We start from the raw sequence: 6,191 nt of genomic DNA, 5'->3' as shown, positions 1-6,191 counted from the left end.
CTGTCACCCTGGCTCCTAACACCCTCTCTGTTCTCAGCTGTTTCCTCCAGGTCTCTCTCCTGGACCTGTACTTTCACAAGCTCTCTCCTGCAGTTTTCTTCCTTCTCTAGAGCCTGTCCCTACGGGAGTCTGACTTACTGCACATTTCTTAGGTGATGCTGATGAACAATACTCATCTGATTCTCTGCTTCTCCAGCTAAGATTTAGGGATCCAGAGGGTGTGAGGATTGATTGGATTTATGTTGTCATGCTGTCTTGTGAGAATTTGCTTTTAGATTGTCAGTTGGGTCATAAGCTGTATCTGCATGATCAGCCCTGAATCTCACTCCTGAGCTGACCAGGCCTGTGTATGAAGGAGATGTCCATTTTGATCCAAAGGCCCATGGCCTGGGGAAGCATCCAGCTGCCAGCTCATCCAGGAGAGAGGCAGTGGGCCTCTCCCACCTCCTACAGAGGGGTGCAGGGGCAGGGTTTAGGAGGGAACCCTGTGAGGGCTGACCAGCAGCTAGGGGGTTCTGCCCACCGTCTGGCTAACAGCAGCCTTGTGGGCCTTATCTTGCAGGAGGTGGGGTGCCCTTGATGCTGGGTGGGGAGCAAGGTGCCTGATGAACAGATACACAAAGAGCCCTCTCCCTGTTGCCCATTACTGTCTGCAGTGAACAGGGTGATACCCACCCTGGGCAGTGTCTTGAGGCATTCCAACTTTCCTTGGGGTGCCTGACAGGCAGGTAGAACTGTTATTGTGGGTGGGTCTGGCCCAGACCAGGTTTCAGCTCCCTGTCAAACAAAGAGGAAGTGTTTTCTCTGGTGGACACTTGCAGAGGGTTTTACCAGTCTACCTGATACCTCTGCAAGAGTTTTGTCCCACACCCTCACTGCTGGGGTTCTTCCAGTGGGCCCTGCTTCAGGAATGGGTATTGGACCCAGAGCAATAAGTGGGCTTCCACTGAGACTAGAAAAAGGCATAGCAGTGATGGTCCCACCTGCTGTCCCTCCCCTGATCCTTGCTTTTGCCTCTGAACCTTTTGCTTCCCCTTCCCCCCCCCCCCCCCCCAGTGTCATCCTGGAATCCCATTTGTCCTTAGAGTAAGGTACTCAGAGAAGCTTCTGGCCAAGTTTCCTGAGCAGAGCAGCTGCAGGGGGTGGGCATGATGCTAGATGTCCCTCTGTAGAAGGGGAATCTATCAAGGGCATGGCCTCAAATTGTCACAGAACATTCCAAGTGGTCCAGCCATCCTGGCCCAGGGATGCTTATTGGTGGCTAGTATCCCCTACCCCCCCTGCTTACTTTTTAGGGGACAGCATACAGTGAAAGGGCCCCAGCAGTCAGCTGGAAGGGCGGTCAAATGCTCCTCCTTGCCCCTGGCGGGGATGGGGGGAGTGCTACGCTCTGCACCTTCTTTTGAACAAGCCCTGCCTGGGGTGGCACCTCAGGAAAAGAAAAGTCAAGGGGAAAGGAACATTGGGCAGAAGGCATGACTATCTGGGCCAGGGGCCATGGGTGCCCAGTAGCAGCTTACGCCTCCTTGTCCTCCTGCAGGTGACACTGGCTCCGACACGCCGCTGATAGGACACTCGTCTCCGCGACGGGGGTCGCCCGCCACTGCCCAGCAGCCCCAGTTGCCGGCGCGGCACCCGCGGCCGCGCCCTGCAAGCCCCGCGCCGCCCGAGAACACGGAGTCGGTGGCCGCAGCGCTCTCCGCCCGCGAGCCAGGGGCGGCTCCCACGCAGGGGGCGGGGCCGGAGCGCAGGGCGTTGCCCAGCGCGCACGCGCGGTCAGCGGCAGCGCGTCGGGTACACAGCCGGCGCTCGTTCCAGCGGCCCCGCACACGCCGCCGCCCTGCGTTGCTCAAGCTCGCATCGCTGCAGCCTCCTGGCCCCGCCGAGTTGCCGCCGCACGCGCTTGAGCAGGAGGAGACGCCGCTGTAACCAAGACCGCCGCCCCGGCCTCCCCGAGGGTGGCCTGGCCCCCAGGGTCTCCCCGCCCTGCCAACCTGGCGCCCCGAGGCGCCTACACCCACCTCGCCCAGGTGCAGACCTGGCCTCCAGTCGGGAGGTCTGGCAGGTGCTCCATTTTGGGCTGCTGCCCGCTTGCCGCTTCCAGCCCAGCGGCACTTCTATGTTGATCTTTCGTTGTCACCGTGACTCAGGGACAGGAAAGGCCTCAGAGGCCTGTGACCATCTTCATCACGCCAGGCCACTAGGTCACGAACAAAAGGAGATTTGCCCAAGTGATAGGCCCTGACCAGTTCCGCCCGCCTCCGCCCCCAGCTGGTTCTCACCACCCTCAGTGATCTCCCAGTCCCAGAGTGGGGGCCCAAGCCCCTCTGACCCCTTCATATCCATTTGCCAGGTCTCCAAACTTCCCGGTGGCCACGTGGCCTATAGATGCAATCACAGGAATATCTTTGTTCGCTTTGGTGTTTGGGCTCCTCCAGTCCAGCCTTTGTCCTGTCCTCCCCCACTGAAGCTCCCTTAGGACTGTCCTGTCCCATCAGAAAGATCTCTGACTTGAGCTTTTCCTTCTTTTGCTGGGGTGGCTGCAGATGGCCTGGCTGGGCTGGGGCATAGAGGGGGCCTCACAGGCACCCTTTGTTCAGAATCAGAGCTAGTTGTACCCCACTTGACACAGTGGCAGAAGAGCACTCAGGGCCACGGGTGGCTCCAAGGAGGGCTTGGTTGGACATCCTGTGCCTGTCCTGGACTCCTTCCATCTCCCCAGGGCTCAGGACAGAGCCCTGTCCCTGGTGTGGTGAGAGGAATGCTGCTTCCATTCCACAGAACCTGAGCGGGGCCTGTGTTTCCTTCTGCCCCATCCCCCCTTCAGGCTGCAGTGCAGGTCTCACTTGAGGAAGACCAGAGGGACTAAAGTGGACTCAGCCACAACCCACCCCCGAAGCTTTCCTGAAACCACTCAGCTTTCTCTCAGGAAAACTAAAAGCCCATGTCTCAGGATAGAAGTGGACATTCTCGAGTCCAGGAGGTCAGCGGCAGTGTGCACTGTCACTGCACATCAGGTCTTTTCTTAGGCAGGAAAACATACCATTTCCTATTGACAGCTTTACTGTTTGGAGAAACAGATGAAGACCATGCCAGTTTGTTCAAGCCTCCATGGCTTCTCCTCGAACAGCTTTCTGTGATGGAAACATCAGCTCATCACTTAACCCTTGCCCATTCTCAGTGGTCGGAGCAAGTGTCTGGCTTGCAGCCATCTTTATCCACTCTGAGGCCAAGTTCTGCCAGGGCATAGCATAGCTGGCCCAGCAGTGATCCCACCAGACAGCCCAGACAGCACTGTTGGTGCTTGTTGGGGGCAAACTGGGCCACCCAAGGGTTCTCTGAGAAAAGCCCATCAGCACCCACTATACCCCTGCAGCCAAGCCTCCTGCGCCTGCCCTCTGATGAAGCTGCCTTAACACCCCTGGACTGCTGGGCATGGGGACTGATCTCCATGGCAGAGTCAGAAGCCAAGCCAGACCAGCAGCTCAGATGGCACCCCGTGGCCGTGCACTGGACCAATACCAAAGCCAGCAGCCAGGGTGTGAGCCTGCCCGACACCTCCTTGACACTCCATCTACCAAGGTCCACCATGTTGCTCGGCTTGTGTGATCAGCACAGCGGGACACAATCATGATGGAGCCAGACTCCAGGCAAGAAGGGGTTGCTACCAGAAGCTCACCATGTGTGCTCAGATGCCCCCATGCTGTGACCAGCACTGTGGCTGCAAATCAGATAGGAATCCTGCCATTCCTCTCCACTGTTTTAAAGCAGAAGGCAAAATCCTGTGGATGTATTTCCTTAGGAAAACTGTTGTTATAACATTATTTATTTAATAAAGAACTTCTATTTTGTGGTACTATGAAGTACAAAAATTTAGGAAATTTCTTTTTCTTATCTGCATTTTATTGAAAATTTTGTTATGGTGTTCAATATTCTGTATATTACTGATCTTGTTAAAAGAATTTTGTCAAAACTGGAAGTGTATTTTCTGAGTGGTGAAAACTGTATGTCAATGTTGTGAATGTAATCAAACTTTTGTGTACCTCTGATCACAGGATGATGTGCCTTAAAACACCCCTCCTATTGTGCCAAACAGGGAGCCTGTCACGAACACCATGCAATAACCAACTGCTTGACCAATTCTATTAAAAACATTTCAAGGCATTTTGGGTGCAAACTCTGTTTATAAATGAGGACTTAAGGAGCAGATATTCTGCATGAACACCAACATGATCTATGTGTGGCGTTTCCACCCTGCTGTAAAGCATCCCTGGCTGGAGGGAGCATGTTGTATGGCACAGCTGTGAAGCGGTCCAAGGTACTAGGCAGAGTGAGCGCTGGGCACTAGCATCCCCCTTCAGAGGATGCCTGTCAGATTCTCTCAGATGCCAAAGAGGGGTCTGTATCTGGGCAGTGACTGGGCCATGGGCAGCTGGAACAGCATCCACTGGGCCTGAGTGAGAGGAGGTGGCACCTGAGTGGCTGGGCACAGGCTGAGATGCCAGGAATATCGGCCTTCAGAGCCTGGTGGCCAACAAGGTCCTTGCAGGTTGAGGTGAGGATGGTACAGAGGCAGGGGTATGGGTGCACCTGCCACACTTGTAGGTGGAGCCTCCAGCATGTCAGATATAAGATCTAGGTCTCAGATGCACTTTTAAATTTTATTAATAAAAATTGCATAGCAGAGTCCACAGACACTGATTATAAGAGACGAGTAAGTGGTAAATTCACAGCCACCTCAAAGATATAGTAGTGAATGTGAATGAACCAGAACCACAGACTGGGGGCTCCCAGGTCACTCCTGCAGGCCTGGAGGCAGTGCAGCAGGGGGGGGGGGTCCTCTCTGGGCTCTTCCTGGCTCCAGTGGCTGCCAAGAGGCCTCTGCCCTTCCCCCACATGACTTCCTCTCACCTTGACCTATCCCCATCAAGTACCACCGTTTCCACTTACACTAAGATACTGTGACAGGCCTTGACTTCTCTTTTGGGGGGTTATAACTCTGCCTATCACAATGAGGAAGGTGTGTGAGCAGAGGTGGCTATTTCTCTAGTTTCCCCTTGGCTTGGGGTGTGGGCAGCTGGGCTGCAGTGCCCCAGGTATGTATGTGCCTGGATGTTCATCCATTCTTTTGAACAGAGGGGGCTTTGCCCACCAGCCTCTTCTTGACAGATATTTGGGCTATTTTGGGGTGTGCAGGTTACAGGAAGCAGCTGGAATGTGCACTGTACAGACATGAAAGGAGGATGGGAATGTGAGGTGCTCTGGTCTCATGAGCAACCTAGGAATACGTCCTTGGCTTCTGCCCACCGATGACCTAGAATCAAGGAATTCTGCTGCTGTGGAATTCCCTCCCTAACTGATGACCCCTGGATGGAGTACAATCCTAAGATGAGTGGGCATGCTGTAGGAGCCTCCCAAGCTCCCTCTGGGTCCCTCTCCCCCGCTGGCACTCAGAAGCCAGACTCCTGGGCAGGAAGCAGACACTGGCCTTTGGTGGGGCAGCTGGGCTCTTGGCTGAGTGCTGCCTGTCCAGGCCTGTATGTGGGCATTCTCCACTGAGTGGCCAGGAGAGGGCTGGCCCCAGTGTCAGGATGAATACTGCCCACCCAGAAGGATGTGGGTGGTCTGGTGCCACCCATGGCTTCCGGCAGACCCCAGCCAGCATCCCACCTCCAAAAATCACACTGTCCTGCTGTTGGAAAACTGCTCACACCTTGTGTCTGCAGGCAGAGCCAGGAGTCAAATGCTTAGCTTTCAGGGGTCCTGAAGAGCAACAGTAGCAGGGCCAACAGGTGCCATGTGGGCACACTGCTGTTCTGAATGTCCACCTGGACACCCACGGCAGCCTGGAGTCAGGACTCTCAGTGGGATAGGAGTGTCCTTCATTCCTGTAAGGGCGTGAAGAAGCTCACATATGCTGAGACTTCACCAGCATAGGACACACCCTTGAAGGCATGCAGACAGGCACTCAAGGGCACAGGCTTGCTGAATGCAGCCAGGAAGGCCGTATCTTCCATAACCCTCCATGTTCAGTTATTGGATTCCACTTAGGTTTTGATTCTTTCAAACAAACAAGGCCTGCGAATTTCCCACATCTTGTGAGAATGGAATAAAAGCGGAATACAGCTCTGCCTTTGTGAGACAGGAACAGCACTCTCCCATGCAAGGCCCACAGTCCCCTCCAGAGGTGA

This window comes from Urocitellus parryii, chromosome 1 (genome assembly GCF_045843805.1).
Source record: "Urocitellus parryii isolate mUroPar1 chromosome 1, mUroPar1.hap1, whole genome shotgun sequence".
In the NCBI taxonomy this organism is placed as follows: Eukaryota; Metazoa; Chordata; class Mammalia; order Rodentia; family Sciuridae; genus Urocitellus; species Urocitellus parryii.
Note: the sequence above shows the minus strand (reverse complement) of the source record.